Source organism: Thermobia domestica, chromosome 15 (assembly GCF_964235325.1).
Source record: "Thermobia domestica chromosome 15, izTheDome1.hap1.1, whole genome shotgun sequence".
Classification (NCBI taxonomy): Eukaryota; Metazoa; Arthropoda; class Insecta; order Zygentoma; family Lepismatidae; genus Thermobia; species Thermobia domestica.
In genome coordinates, this window is record NC_137468.1 from 175,690,399 (window position 1) to 175,708,154 (window position 17,756).

Consider the following 17,756-nt stretch of genomic DNA (forward strand, 5'->3'; position numbering starts at 1 on the left):
GGCGTGGGTCAATGAAAATCTAGCCCACTCTCACCCATGACCCAGCACCCACCTTGGCCCACTCTGACGCACCACCCACCGTGTCCCACTCTGACTCACCACCCACCATGAACCACTGACCCATTAAAACACATCGTCATCAACTCATGATATACATGATCCACGGCCTCTTCTCTACCGACTAAATAGTTTGCACTTAAATAAAACCAGGTTGTGAAATTCTAACTAATCGAAGTTTGAATTTCTACGGTCAATCGCTCAAGCACCGCTCTGTTACAATAACGAAGGATCTGACCTTTACGATATAAAATGGTAAAGTGTTTGTCATGGCAAAATTATGATGAATTTCAATTGAATTATCATGATCTAATTATTTCCTTGTTGAATTATCGATACTTTTTAGTGGAAAAACGGATGAAATTGGAAAGTCAAATCAAAATATTTAGACCAACGTACAGAAGCTTACATTATAAATTTTATGTATATTTTTCTCAGAAATTTATGGGTTGATAGCTCTGTGCTCTATGCGCTCCATATATTAAATAAGCTTCAGCAATTATTATAACAGAAAGCGCATGGTAAGCATATATGGATATATGATGCGAAGCACTGTATTTTTTGTTGAGTTGAGTTGAATTTGAGTTTAACGTCAATTTCAGCAACCAGGCTATATGATACGTGGGCCTACGGATTAACGTGGAATCCGAACCACATGAGCTCCCACCGGGAATCGAATCCAGCTGTATGTTCCTTTCTGAATTTGTTTCTCAACTTATAACGATCGTTTTCGATTACTTTTCAACTAACTCACTATCAATTTACAATATATAAAAAGTGCCTCCTCTCCCCATAAAGGGGAATGTTAAAAAATGCTAGGTGACGTTCTGTTAATTTTCAATAAAGAATTAATGTACTGAATTTCAGCTCCGTAAGTTTAACGACTTGTGAGATATTCAATTCTTTTCGCAAATATTCGGATTCCCACTAACCCTTAGGATATTACTATAATGAAAGCAATATAATAACATCCCAGTTTGCATTAAGGCCTAACTATATACCAAAAGTCATTTTATTTGACTGCAATTTGGCCGTGATGATTAGACAGACATAGTTACATTCAATTTTTTATATAATTCTTTAAATATTCCAGTGATTCAAATATGTATTTTTCCAGTAGCTAGCTCCTCTAAAAACTCACAGGCTGTGTATCTCGAAAGCTAAATAGTAGTATAAGTTCTATTGCTATTATTACAATTAGAAATATCTATATCCAGAAATGACTCAAGTTCTTTTTTCACTTAGAGATACTCATCTCAGGTAAGTAAACAGAAACAAATGAAAAAGGAAAATGGAAGCCTTGAAATTAAAACTTGGACAAATTCACCAGTGTTCAGAAACATATTTTTAAATCACGCTCGATCCTACTCAGTAGCTAAACACGCGGTTCTGGTTAGTAGGAGTTATCCGTTTCTCGTCACGTAGCCTTAATATAGCAGAAATCAAGTACTGTTACTGGCAGTTTTCATGACCAAGCGTACTATGGCAATCGGCTAGTAATAATAATTGCTTTTGGTGTGGGTTCAAACCCGAGCCGAGGGATGTGTCTTATTTTTATATTTTATTTTCTAAATTTTCACAACACGTTTTTCATTAAAATGTGATGAAAATAATACTCAAAAAAGTTATTTACTCACGTTACGTGAGCAGTTTTGCTACACGAATCCACAGTAAAAGTAGTAGTAGTAATAGTAGTAGTAGTAGTAGTAAGAGTAATAGTAGGAATAGTAGGAACGGGTTAGAAGCCCCGCAGGGCTCGTTTTGTTCCACCTTGAATGCCATGATATAAATTTAAGCTCAACTGCTTCTCAATTTTCTTCAATTCCAACAATTTTCTTCTATTACTACTATAATACACAATACATACACCAGAACGTTTGGACAATCGCAAACTGCAACCAATCAGAAACGTGTTTTTAGTTTCTATGGCCAAGGTCAAGGGTAAAAAAATATGCTGTTCAGAAGATACTGTGTACAATGCAGTGAGCATAGTGGGTCAGTGGATCCGAGTGGATCATGGTGGGTGGTGGGTCACAGTGGGTGACGTTGGGTGGTGGATCGCAGTGGGTCTGATGGGTGTTGGGTCACAGTGGGTCACATGCTGTTGACCCTCGACCCCCTCATCTACTCAGAAAACTCGACCCACTTGACCCAGTGACATACTCCAACTCTGGATTTTACAACACATAAAAGATGGGAGACCAAAAATTGCATGCTCACCGTATGTTATTGTTTCACTTCAGGCAAGCGAAGAACGCGCCAATAGTGTTTGTGATTTTTACTCTCCTCAGGTTTCTGTGCTTTTGTCTCTGTTCTTAAAGAGTTACTGAAAAAACTGTAAAAATTAGTAAAACGTGTAAAAATAGGAAACATAAGGTACTGAGAAAGGTTCATTAAAATAGTTAACTTTAAAAAATATCCAGTGCCCTGAAACACCAGATTCCAATCAATGTGAGTATCTGTGATGTGTTAAGGTAGTGGCTTAACCGTTAGTTTCATAATGTTGGGGTCATGGGTTCGATTTCGGCTAACACGATCGAGGAAATTTTTATAATTTGCAATATTGATACTTCTGATTTATACTAAAATGAAAAATATTCAGTTTCTCTAGGTCTGAACTCTGAGACGACTTCCTTCATAGGTGAAATGCGAAGAACACAAAATTTCGTCATCCGTATCAACCTTAGTTTGTACTGTTTGGGAATGTAACGTATTTGGACAAGAATTGATGAACACTTTAGGGATAAACACGCGGTTTCTGCTGTAGTATGGGCCAAAAATGAGTTCCTAGCTGTGCACAAATTGCAAATAGTGATCGAACTTACAACTCGATGAAGCGACCTTGTAGGTGAGTTGTAAGAGCATTGAACTTCTATTCGGAGGAGTCGGATTCAAATCCTGGCCATGCTGAAACTTTTTCAAATGTTTCAATTTCAATGCATACTCAGTGTGACAAGTAAGATCATTTATTCCCACAGAAAGAAAAAAAGATGTTGGAATAAGGAGAATTGGAGAAGGTCTGTCAATGGAGACAATGATTTACAAACTTATTTCCAGCAGTTGATTTAAATTTGATATTTTCGTCTACTTTGAAACAATTTCTGATCAATGTTTTTATTTCCTTGCGTGATCAACGTTTTTATTTCCTTGAATATACAGTATATAATGAAATAATACATTACATACACAGCAGTATTGAGATTAATATATAGTGTTCATTGTTCAACACGCTCTGAACCAGAGAGATTGACCTTAGAATGGAGACATGTTTCGCGCGTCATCTAGTCACAATTTTACTTGCATAGAAACCTGACTCAGTGCTACCAACTGCTGTCAGTGCCGAGAAAAGTTAGTGTAAGTTGGGTTTCATTTGTCTATGCCTTTTACCAACTACAAATTAACTTATCTGGACCCCAAGTAATGGAATTACAGCACTTAGGGGGAAGATAATTTTTGTTTGTCCTTCTAATGCCGTGATGAAGATATTAGTGAAAATGTATTTCAGAAAAAGGTTAATGTCAATAAAAGGCGTGATTCTTGTACAACATTCGCTTTATTACAAATATATTAGTTTTTCTTCATTATATCAAAAACCACAAAAGAGGTTTAACACTAGCGCATAAAAATTCCATTCAGCTCAATAAGATATATCTTATCTTTGAACATCCTTCCGTTAAAACCTAATATTATTTATTTATTCTTATTTTAATGTTACAGATATGGAGCTCAACCTTGAATTAGGATTGTTAATAGTTGGTGGCATTCCCCTGTTTGTATTGATACTACATTATTTGAGAAGATATCTGAATTTTTGGAAGTTCACAAGAGAACTTTATAAGTTACCCACTATAGATGCACCTCCTGTTCTTGGTATGGTGCTAGAGGCTTGTTTTTTAGATCCAGCAGGTAGGTAATTGAAATATTTGTTATTAGGTAATGATTTAGCTCATAGTTCAATATTGGCATTCAGAAATCTTTATCATTTACTTAAACAAGTATATATATATATATATATATATATATATATATATATATATATATATATATATATATATATATATCCTCATATCGCCATAGAGGGAAAGATGGAAGGAATGACTCTCATTTGACAACATAAGTATATATATACAGGGTATTTGAAAACAACACTGACAATATTTGGGATTCCTGACAGCGCAAGATAAGACAAAATGTAGTGGAAGGTGGGGCAAGATGATACAGTTGTTTTTTATCGCGTGATGAAAGTACTATTTATCGCAAGTCGCAGCTTTTTATACCGACAGAAAGAATAGTATTTTTAATAAAAAACGAACAAAGTATTATTGATGCCCTCTTAGTTGTTGCTGAGAAATATTTCATTTTAATGACTAGGTTAAAAATATCATCTTGGGGTAACAAGATGGCGACGCACATCTTTACACCTGGAGTATCATGCTCCTTTAATTCTGCAATTGTGAATTTGTACATAATTTTAAATTTTCACAAAATTTAGTTTTTTTTACAATTTTTATATATTATTACATCTTTTTTTTATATATCCTGAGCCTCTAACCCCCAAGTAATTTTACAAATTGTGTGAAAACAAATCTACTTAGAATAGGTGAATTTGTCTATGTTGGAACGCGCCATTTTATACACTGAGAAAAAAAGGACTAGAATTTCCGTATGAATACATCATATTTACGCGGGTGCGCTCCTTAAGTAATGTAATTTCATGTATAAAAGTACAGCAGGTGGGAACACCATGCCAAGTCTGGAGTTCGGCGTCGGACTAGACTCGCTGTGATTGGATAATTTTATTCACATGATTGATTTCGTGTTAAAAACTATTACTCTCGTAAGGTAGGGAGTCACAGATTTAGAAAGAACCAAGAGGGGACACTCGTAGGAAGGTAGTAACAACATTATATACCTAAGTTACCACCGTCGGAATGGGTATGGCGTTAATTCTAGATTTGAAATGGTGGTCCCACAATACAAAATTTTCGCTGGACGGTGGTGTAGATCGTACTACTGATGAAACAACATTACTTAATGTGGTGACGCGCGTAACCTGGTAAAAACAGCATTTACATGCCGACTGGATTATGCATTTTTCTCCGTGTACAAATCTACGTTTTCAAAAACAATTAAAACAAATTTAGTGAAGCAGTCCACTGGGCTATAAGGCCAGAACTTTATAAATCTCCCGAAAGGGAGATAACTAGAACTAGAAATATCATCTTGCAACACATACCGGTATACAATATTAATGCTTTCCTTGGAAGTTGATACAATATAAATTATATAAATAGTATATAATTTTGTAGTCTAAGAGACAAATAAAACTACACGGAACATTTTAATCTATATTACTAACAAACACAAATGTTACACTGAGAGATCTCAATGATGCTGTTAAAAAAGCTAGGTCAATACTGCATTTGTAATTTGAAAATAGAAAGCTGAAAAGGATTAGTCTACTCACAGTCTATATTCAGATTATTCTTCTAATCTTATAACTTTAAAATAAAATTATTATTACACATTCTTCGTTCGCTAATAATAATTTAAATGGAAAACGAATTACCTAATTCTGAAGTAATATATATAGAATGTAAATGATAACAATAAAACTAAAATTTAAAAAAAAATAGTGGGAGGGGAAATTTGAGGTGTTCCGAATTTCTATCTCTAATCATTCACCACTTAGAGATATCATTCATCACTACAGATAAAATGATTAACACCTATATAATTTGTAGAATTCTCATGAAATTACTGTTTTCAGTCACAACGCTTCAATCCAATCAGTGGACGGCGGATCGATATATTTTTCTGAACATATTGGGCACTAATATTCACGTTTGGGTGCTAATGACTTCTTGATACTTTTCCCTAGAGTGCGTTTTCCCTTCTTATTCTTTGACGCAAATTCTTTCTTTATAATTTTTACTAGCTATTAAATGAATCGCGTACAGGGTGACATGCCTTCAAGGATAAAAGCATAGGTTTCCTAACTTTAGATACGATCTCCTAAATAATTTACAAAGTGTGATTTAACGTACTTCTTACCTTTACCCTTCAAATAAATAATAGTGGGGCGAGATGACACATCTACCATTTTGCCCCACGTCTTTCTATATTAACTTGCGCCGAAGTACACTTGCAAATATTTTTCGCAATTTTTCAACACTATTTGCAGCTATAGTGCCATAACTCCTATACGTCTTTGTTCACAGCAGTCATTTCTTCTCATCGCAATGCTTAGAATTTTCGCATACACACACACTTCATTTATGAAATATGTTAGTACTCATTAACTGGAATTTACAGTCACATTACTATTTTTCTTTTCCATTAGTTAAACATACCTGTTTTCAAATCAAATTCACCGGCATTCGTGCAGTACCTCCGCCTTGATATCTTCTTCTCTCTCAACTTCTGCGATTGCTTACTGTCTACTAATATAGACACAAGAGTGAAGATACCATCTTGCCTCGTTTTCGTATATAGACCAACCTGGGTGCACAAATGCTTCCTTTCGGAGTTATAGGCTGCAGAAAGAAAATAACTTTAAAGATCCATAGCTCCAATACTATGGGATCTACTATAGTCGGGTCAACACTACACTTAGGAACCAGTATATACCCTATACAAATTTCCATGTTTCAGAATCCTGCGATATTTCCGCAACAATTTTTATAGAGGTAGTAGGTGAGTACTACAAACTATATGGCAGTAGCCAAACTCCCTCTGTAAAAATTGTTTTATGAGTACCACAGGATTGTGAAACATCTATTTTTGGATTGCGCACATATTAATTCGTAAGTGAAGTTTTGATCCGACTACCGGAGGTCCCATAGTTTTAGAGCTATGGACCTTAAAATGTTATTTTTTATATACAGGGTTCAAGAATATTATATTCATTATTTCACATACACTATAATCATGAGGCAATAAGACAGACAGTGAACATACTGCTACCTCAAATATTACATGAGAAAACAAAATAATCTTTATGGTAGCACTTTGTATAAATCATTGAACTTATTCAAAATCACTAGCACAGTTTACGAAACAACATGGCTCTGCTAATCAATGTAATATTTCTAATGACAATTTACCACGCTTGCTTTATGTAGAAAAATAAAATGAAATCTTTGAGTTTTACGTCCTACGATTATGCCGGTTAGGTTATTAAAGGAGAGGTGATAACGAGAAATGAATGAAATGGTGGAATGAAGAAAGTAGAGGGAAACCAGGAACCTCATGCACCAGAGGGAAACGCTGTACTACTGAGCCACCGCGGCCCTTCTTTTATGTAAAGTTCGTACACTACTAACAATATGTTAATCAGATGATATTAACAGTCGCTGTAACAAACCAGTATCAGTGTAGATTCTCGACGTTTCCCTCTTATATATTTAAAGATAATTTCTGCTGTCTTTATTTCTCTATTCTTTGGCCCCCTCCAATAACTGGCCAATTTATAAAATAATTGAAGCTATTATAACAGTTTCACGAAATAGCATTTTCCGTACGTACACTTCCAGACATGGCGTACTAACTATAGAGTTGTAAATGTAAATCTCTTGTTTGTTTTGTGTATTCAGCAAAAAGTTTGGAAACAATCGCAAATTCACTATTTGTACACTCCGGAATTACACTCAAGCCTTTGCGACACTAATATCGGTCATTTTCGTGCCTTTCCCCAAGTCGTGGGGCTGAATTTTTATTCATCGGAAATGTCACTGTTCATCTCAGCAACTCCGAAAGCTATGGATTCAACATTAGTATCGGTCATTTTCGATCAATTTAAATATATACCTCCTCTCCCTCCCTTAAGTTGCACCGTCAAAGTGAAATGACAAAAACGATTGCAGTCCCGAACCTCATCTATGTGGCAAATTTGATCGAGATCGGTCAGGTGGTTCAAGTTTTATCACAGCGGTCATTGTTTTAAGCGCACGAATAACAGACCAAAATTCAATAGCAAATTTCGACCAGTTGAAACTAAGACATGAGCGAAAAAAGGCGCTTCCTGTAATCACCTATTGTTAAAGTAGTTTATGGCTTAATAAAAAAAATCAACGGAAATATCCTTAGCAGCCGAGTTTCGTTTTCTTGTCTTTTGAAATTGATCAGTTGCTTTCGCTAAACCCTCTTTACTCGTTGATTATTTATTATTTTTTTAAAAATAATTTATTTATTTTTGATTTTCGATTTTGTACTAAAGGGGGACAGTCTTGAAATTTTTTTGAGATATATTTAGTTTGGCATTTGAGTTACTCTTCAGAAGACCTTGGTGAAGCTTGATGAATGACAGATGCAGCAAAACTATCTAACCATGTTGCATTTTCTTTCAGAAACTTGTCATAATACCTTTGCAATTTACACCATTTTAATTCAATTTACTGCAGACAGACTCTTGCTACTGCTTTAATACTATTTAATAGGTGAACTTGAAATGTATGGTTCTCCAATTGTTCCAAAGTATAAGAAATTACTGTTCGTCCTAGTATTTCAGTATGTTTCATCCATTCCTTGAAAATTGACAAACGAGAAACTGCAGGATTTATTCTAGGAAGGGCAAGAAAAACAACGAATATAAAGTGTAAGAGCGCAAATATTCACAAATGGTTGTCTCTTGTTTCAAAAGTATCACCATTTAGCTTAAACCATTTCCCTAGTTCTCGTCTATATAGCGTTTTATAATGTATTAAAACTTTAAGTCAACTAGGACAGAAATTTTAGTTAGCTTCACCAAGGTCCAATTTTATGAGGATTGATCCTTAAGTTAAAAAATATATTATGACTTGTTGAAAGAGTAATACAATATATAAACTCCACAACCTTTCCGTACAGCTTTTAAGTACATCTTATTCACTTGATCTACTTAAAACTATCTGATTCATTAACAATATTTCATCTAATAGAACAGTAAAACCTTCACAGAATTACCAACATCAATTAACTTAAATTTGTGATGCGTGTGAGGAAAGCGGAGGGTTAACATTCGATACAGGGTTGGATTAACCCATCTGGAAGCCCGGGGCTGGCTGCTGACGTCACCTAATACATTTCTGTGTAAGTACAGTAGGAAAGTTAGGGGAATATGTTTCATATTTTTGGTCATATATTATTTTATGATAATGATTTATCTTGATGATTCTTTTTAGATAGCCAGTTGAGATTTTGATTAGAATGGAGGCCCCTATCCACCTGGAGGCCCGGAGCTATATTCCCCGTAAGCCCTACTTAGTTCAGCCCTGATTCGATATCTTTATTATTCCTGAAAAGTACGTTCAATAAATCATTAAAACAGTCATTTGAAAGTCGAAATTTATTGTTTTCTAACAATGTCGTTTAGTCATTAAATTGAATAAAGTTTCCCTAAAACGTTGAAATGTATTACTGTGCAATGTTCTAAATTGTGTTTGGAAATAAATCCTAGGCTGGAAAAAGGAGCAAACCATTCCTAATGTTTGTCATTTTCCTAAAAATGTGACTGACATTGATGAACAAAGAAGAAATTACCATGGATATCTTTTTTTTCTTTTAAACAGTTTATTAGAGGATTCACATGACACATTCACTTCGGATTCAAGCAATGGGCGATGTGCTGCACTGAAACAGAATGTAGAATTTTATGAAGGAAAACAAGAGGTTAAGCTCAACGTAAAAGGAATAACAATTGCAGATAACTCTTCTGAACACATGTTCTTCTTTGGCATTTTTTTTTTAAACTTTGAACTCAAAAGAAAATAGCAGATACTGGCACAGCATGAATAATTGGCTTATAAAACGACAAACAAATGGTGAGGAAATATCGGAGCGCAGTTGACTACGAGTTCGATAGTGACAACATATATATATATATATATATATATATATATATATATATATATATATATATATATATATATATACTGAAATGAGAGTTACTGAAACAGTATTTGGAAACATATGAACATTTATAAACTGACAGTGCTTTGCTTGATTATATTGGTGTGTAGCATTTGTGTGTTTGTATTTGTATGCGTGTATACCTGTTTCTAAGACTATAACAGACTGAATTCTATGCTGAATACTGAGTGAACAGTCCATTCTATACATGCTTCTGTTTGTTAAAATAATTCTCTTCGTAATAACAGCATACGTATCAAAATTTGAAACGTTTCTCAAATGTACACAGTTTTTATCACATGAACTGTCACGATCTCCAAATTGAATTTCGGGAATAAAAATATTATTTATGAAGATGGTATGAAAGTTTCCAAATAAGGGCACTGTAAAATACCATTTCTAGTCTAGTACTAAATATTTATGCACAAAATTTCTAAAATAAAATTTCGGCACTTTATTGATTAACTGTAAGATAGTAGTAGAGTTGCTCATGATATGTGGCCCAAACTAACTACCAATGTCATCTATTGGATTGTCAAAAGTAACATTAGTCTTCAAAACTAAACTGAACATAAAAGCCAGGAGTTAAAAAAGGTAAATCAGCTTGTCCTTATAGTTGGGGCTTTTTGCATGTACCTCTAACCCTCTCCAAATGGTGTGGGACGAAATACATTTCTAATCCGGTGCTAAAGATTAGTAGTTTTCAACCATTTCTATCCTAGCGCCCCCTAGGGTGAATGTGATTGTCCTTCTCCCGTCAACTTAACCTAATCCACCCATGCACAAGCCTGAATTTAAGACTCGGACATAGCAATCTAAGAACCAGAAAATAGTCATTTAATCATGAAATTACCGAAAGGTATTTTTTTTAAATCAGCCTTGACAAATACATACGTCTATTCAATAAATAACCGGAAAAGTTCTATAAAAATATAAAACTTCGACAAAGTTTGTGTTTCTTGTTATGTTTTGGTGGTGACCTCATCAGATGGGCCTGACACGTCTGACGGGATGTTGAGAATCCGTGAAACAAGATGGTTGTTTGCACTCTTGCAGGTTTGCACCAACGTGGAGCAGCTGACTGTCGTTAGATTTCTGTTAGCTGAAGTGTTGAAACGAATCGAAATTCACCGTCAAATGGCAGTGCAATATAGTGAACACTGTTGCCACACTTGGTACAATTGTACCAAATACAGCCCTCTTTGTCATTCATCGGCCCATTGGTACCACGCTGGCATTTTTAGCCCCTTTTGCGAAAAAGTTGGTAAAATTCTACCCAATTCAGCACTACTTAACAAATATTTGTCACATTTTTCAAAAGCATCAGTAAGACTTTTCCTACATCTCACGTTACTCATACTGTGTTCTGGACTCTTAGAATGCTGTTGAACATTCATTCTGTGACGTTGCACTACATAACGCTACGAACTTTGTGTGGAAAATTCGTAATTCGAACTATACCGGGAATCAAATTATGCAAGTTGGGTGTATTCGCGCAGCGCATGAAGGAGATGAGAAAGAAGCAATATGGTGGAACTTTTGGCTTGAAATCTTTAAAGAAAAGAAAAAGTTGAATCAAGTGTTGTATATTCTGAAGACCAGCGTGTGCTCAAGTAAGTCTATAATTTATGTGTCGTTGCAAGGACTCTACACCAAAACGATAATAGCTCGAAAAAATACATTGACTTAGTTGCTGACTTACCGGACTAAGTTGTTTACTAGTGACGCTATATTGACGAACATATAGATACCCGAACATTTCTTTTGTATAGATCTATCTCGACGTGTTGATTTGGACTCCTAGAAGATGGGCGGGGGGAGTATTCTAGAGCTTTACCTCTTCTAGTTTCGTATTATAGAGCCATGTATTACACTGGTATAAAATTATGAATTCCGCCAGCCCTTTTTGTTTCAATTTGGTACTATTTTCAGCCCACTTCAGCCCACTTCAGACTGTGGCAAACACTGATAGTGGAAGTTTGTTTGAGACAAACACAAGTCTTCGAGTGGGCAGAGAAGTTGAAACTGGGTGGTAACAAGGGTTGAAGATTGGTTGTGTCTAGGACGCTCTGCCTGTGCAGTCACGGAGAACAATATTGCGAGAGTTGATGGGTTTATACGGGAAAACAGGCATATTATACTTGTGTTTGACTTAAACAACTTTCACCATATTGCACTGCCATCCGACGGTGAATTTCGATTGGTTTCGACCCTTCAGCTAACAGAAATCTAATGGCACTCCGCTGCTCCCCGATGGTGCAAACTTGAAAAAGTGCCGTCACCTTGTTTCACTGATTCCCAGTATCCCGCTCGAGCGGCAGGCGTGCCAGGTCGATCTGATAATAGTTCTCGGACACCACCAAAGAATAACAAAGAAGTACAAACTTTGGCGAAGTTTTGCACTTTTTATACATCTTTTCCCGTTATTTATTGAACGCACATTGATGCGTAAAACTTAAGAAACAAGATAGATAGAGTAACATAAAATATTTAGTTGTCGATGGAAATGAAAGGAAGTCCGGCAACATTTTGTCAGATGTCACCCCACACATATACACGAAGCAAGACGTTACATGGCATGACGTCAGTGTGACCATAGCACTGAGTGGATGTTTCCCAACATAAAGCAGTTAAATGAAAGGAATGAGGCAGTGTATGCCTTAGATAACTCTCAAGGTCCATTGTCGCGGTGTTATTAACAATAGAATGGCATTGGAATAATATTTGGGAAGCTTCTACTATCGCTTTGGCGAAAGGGGGTCGTACAAGCTTATTTAAGTCTTTCGTTTACATTAATTTTGAACTAGAAATTTTCCCAATCATCCCCTTCACCTGGAAGTATATACATGCTTTGCCAACCTCTGCCTGAGCTTGGGAACAACTCAAGAAGAAGGATTGGTAACAACGTGTTTGGTCGCGTCCGAACTATCCAAATATAAAAATTAGTAAAAAGAATATTGATTTAGCTTTTTTTTTATCTGGATTAAGGTTTGGCGCGAGGGATAGTTCACTACACAAGCATAATTGGCGCTAGGTACATTCCGCAACCTATTCTCGCGTCGATGTTTAAAACTGAAGGCAACAACAAACAAAATATAAGGACAGTAACAAGATTGAAACTCCGGGACTTAGTTATAGACTGTTCATATTTGACGAGAAGCAAAATTAATAATCTTACATGCACTGGACACTATATTATGAATTTTGATATTAAAGTGCACCTGAGCTGAAATGGATAACAAGCATTAAACATAAGTATTACACAACAACATTCTCATCATTCGTATCAATGACACAACAAAATTAGAGCTCGTATCGCATATGACAACTTTTCTTAATGAAATCCCTAACTAACTAAACACTGTTTAAAAGCAATGAAATTATATACATAAAAAAAATAAGAATACGCATGCGCTTTTATTTTACAGTGGCCTAATGATCGGATGTCTATATATATTGTTATTCTATTGTTTTCTCTTTTTCTTTCCTTTTTTAAAGTCGACTTTTGATGCTAATAGAAGACGATATAACAAGTGCATAAACCACAATTCAAAAGACACGATCACTCTCACCTTAAACTGTTGATATATTTCTAGGTCAGGAAAGTTTTGGGTAATGCTCGCACAAACCACTCGATGATTGCTCCTATCACATCAATTAATATTACTCACGGTTTGATTCTCCTTAGAAGCAGTAAGCTGGTCCCGTTGTTTTCTCCGACATGCTAAGTTCCAACTCGACGAAATTCCGTGTTTTTAGAACTTTTCTTGATAATATTACGAGTATTGTATTCCGTTGCTACTTTTGTGTGTTAAATCCACTCATCTTTGCCCACTAGACACAGATCCTCGGTTAAAATTACATTATTACTCACAAAATGTTTCACAACTCGGGATGTACGTCGGGCTGTTTTTAGTTCCGGATCCCGATTGCTTGGCGCACTTCTCAACTACACAAAGCATGTGAGCCGAGTATACTTGGGATGTAACATAGTTTTTGATTGGTCAGTAATTGAAAAATTGTCCAATCACCACTAACTTTAAGAAATCACCGGAAGTATGAAATGTTCTAGTAGTTTCTAGAATGTTCTTGAGGCTGTACAACCGGAAGTTCCAATGTCTTTGAGACAAAGAATCTCTGCTCTGCACACACACACATTCACAAGAAAAGTTAGTTTGTGGCGTCGAAGAGAAGTCATGTGCCGAATGAGTATGCGCATAGTTGCCAACCGTTAACTTTTGTTACCAAAAGTCAATTATGAATTTAATAAAATGTACGCATTAATTTTTTTTATTTCGATGGTCGATAGCAAATGGCGCCCACAGAGAATTGGCAATATTGCATTTGCAAGATTGACAAAGAATCCTAGACTGCTCATGTGGTCCTTGATTTTGATTAACCCTATATATAGTTTGATTCCACTGTCTCATGAGTGAACATAATGTTTCCTTGTGGGGACAAATACGCCACTATAACACTATCTGGGAGCAACTTAGGATGAATATGAAACATTAGCAGTTTAACGTAGAAAAACTGTTTCCTTTTGGTACTGTTGAGGGAATACTATTGATGGAGCATTATCTACGAAGCACTAATAACGCTATTTTGCACTATTTTATACGCCTTGTTATTATTCTGGATAATAGGTCTTTGCACCTGTATGTTCGGCCAATTTTTTTTCTTTTTGGCCACTTTTATATAATTAATGAATGTTTTCTGTCTTTTAATGTCTCTGTATTAAAGTATATCATTTTCTATGATTCATTAATTTTCACTTAGTACTCTTAATCATGGTTTCTCACCAAGTGTTTATATTTTATGATTATTCACTAACGACAAGATATATTTACTACAACGTTACAAAAGATTACATAACAAACATGTGAATCCTATTTGCATAAAAGTTTAAGATTGTATGAAAAGGAATGTTTTTTTCGACCTAACGAAATTATACGGAACAAAACGATTTTTATTTAAAATTGGAAACGTATCGGAGACGAATTTGAAGTTTAAAAATTGGGATAGGATTAACAACGGAGTTGTCGAATTTGTGCATCACTTTACAATGTAAAAATTTCAGCATTTATTCACTACGAACTAATTTTGAAAAACCCTTTTCTCTTTGTTTTTTTCAAAAACAATATGGATAACTTTCTCAAACATTTCAAAAAAAATCAGTACAATGCAAAATGAAAAATATTATCAATGTAGTAATTTTTATCATCACATCTCAACAACGTTAAACCTTAAAAAAAATCATTTACTTATCAATTCGTTAGAACAAAACTCAACAATCATAAAGTTATTTTTCACAATAGATCTTATTCTTATATATATTTTTTTATTATGTGGTTCAATATTTGAGAGGATTTTATAACAAAGGTTCGTTCTTAACAATGCTTAACTATCCTGTAACAATCTGACGGCATACATTAAGGCTACATAACTATTCATATTTCCTCCAATGGGTATTTGAAAAATATCTTTTCTAACGCTTCTCTTATTGACACATTTTCATCGCATTCACATTTAATTACATCGAGGGCACAACGTCAACCTCGGTAAACAACATTTTCATAAAAACATTTCGTCGCTACTACTATCAGAGTATAGCCTTGCTACTGCTATCGGAGCATAGCCTAATTTCATCAAATGTTTCATAGTATCTCTATCCCGGACGTACCTTGTCAACGGGTTACATATATATATATGCAATATTCTTTGAACTCATTTACAGACATCGTTATACATTCGCCTTATGCCTCATATGCTTTGTTACCTATTATTATTCTCTCGCAATTACTGACCTCTCGTATTCATTACAATTACCACTTGCACTTCTCGATGACCAAAACTCAAAATACAGACTTATCTTATTTTCATGAAACAAATGATTGTTGACGACGTTAACCAAAAAAAAAAAAATTGGTTACTGACCTGTTTCCTTTTTTTTCCACATAGACATTTTTGCTTTCAGAAAAATTTACTTTAAAATCAACGCCAAGAGTTTAAAATGTACTGAAGGTCTCCGTTATCTTGCTTCTTTTTTTTTTAATCGAAAACTAAAAAAATAAAGTAAAAATGTGGAAATTCAACAAAAAAAGAACGTCTAATTCAAAAGTATCTGTATAATTATTAAAATGAACTATATTTCGGACACTCCTAACTAGCCTTCTTCAGTGCTTTACCTACATATATTTTTTTTCAATATATTCACTAATAAATATTTAAATAAATGTGGTGTTTAAAAATATGAATCAAGACATAATATGACACAGATTATTGAAACTACGGTAACATATTTTATAAAGTTATTAAGATATTTTATAAAGTTATTGGCCACTGAAATAAACAAGATTTTCATTTATATGGCACATATATTACTTGTGTTTTCTGCTCTAATTAGCGTAAACTGAAATAAAAATATGGAAGGCATGTATCAAATACTAATTCCTTGAATAACTCAACTATTCAGTATTTAATAAGTGAATTTTTATCAAAAACCTTAATCCAATTAATCAGATTATCTTATGCCCATTGCACCTAAGTTACATGTACGGTAAGTTATATTGATATATTGGAAAACTAATATATTATATCGAAGCTAAACAAAACTTACTATAATGCGTGTATATATATATATATATATATATATATATATATATATATATATATATATATATATATATATATATATGAGTACATGTATTTATATATATATTTTTAATACAATAAAACACAGTAACTTTTGAACTATAAATGCAAAAATTTATGAAACATTACATAAAAATCTAGTATGTAAGCATAAAATATGTGATTAAATCCAAATCTCACATTTATTCACTACATATGTAAAAAAAATATATTCGAGAACTTTATGAAGTTTGATATTAATAATAATCTATATACGTAGTACATGGCGTTCTAATCTTTCTACATATTATTCTCATGTATCGTATAATTCAACTATTCATACACATACTTGCTTTATGATACTTGACTAATAAACTATTGAACATTTAACTACATATATACAGGTATGAGTTAAACGGCGGTCAAGCCTTGCGTAGCGCTACCCTGTGTGCCATTGGTTGACAAAACAGGTCCTAAGTCATTAATTAAACAAAAATGTAAGTTAATGCTTTGATCCCGAAGATCAATGAGCGCCGACTTACTATTTCCTTTTTTTTCTACTTACAGCTTGAAGTGTGCGGGAGCGCCAACCTTCCCGACGATTTGTATAAAATCGCTTCTGCACTAAGTCCTAGTCCCTCCCAGCTGAATGCTTCAAGCATTGCAGCTATGTCATAATCGGGTAAATTATTCCGTCCCCAATTGGACTCTGAGTATCTAGACCTATAGAAGGTGTTTCGAGAAAATAAACGTATGAAAAGGACAATATGAATACCCTGGGGGAGGAAAGTTCGGGGATACTACAGTCCCGCATCTCAATACCATTCATAACTTATTAATTATTAATGCATTTTGGTTCGCTCATACCTACAAAATTACTAGGTTTACAAAATATTTCCTTAAAGAGCGCCAGCCAATACGAAGAAATGTGCGGCCTTACTGGCAAAGTGCACTTATCAAATCCGGGAGTACTGTCACATTTGAGATTAAAGTCATAATCGAGTAAATCGTCCACTAATCTAACACCACAATTATCCACAACCTGAAATGACAATTTTCCAGTGGAATGATAGAATTATAAATGCGTAAGAGAACGCTAATCAGCTTTCAGTACAAACGTGTCATGCTTAATTTTTCCTTTTTTTTAATGTAGAAAAATAAAGAGTAAAAGAGTAATA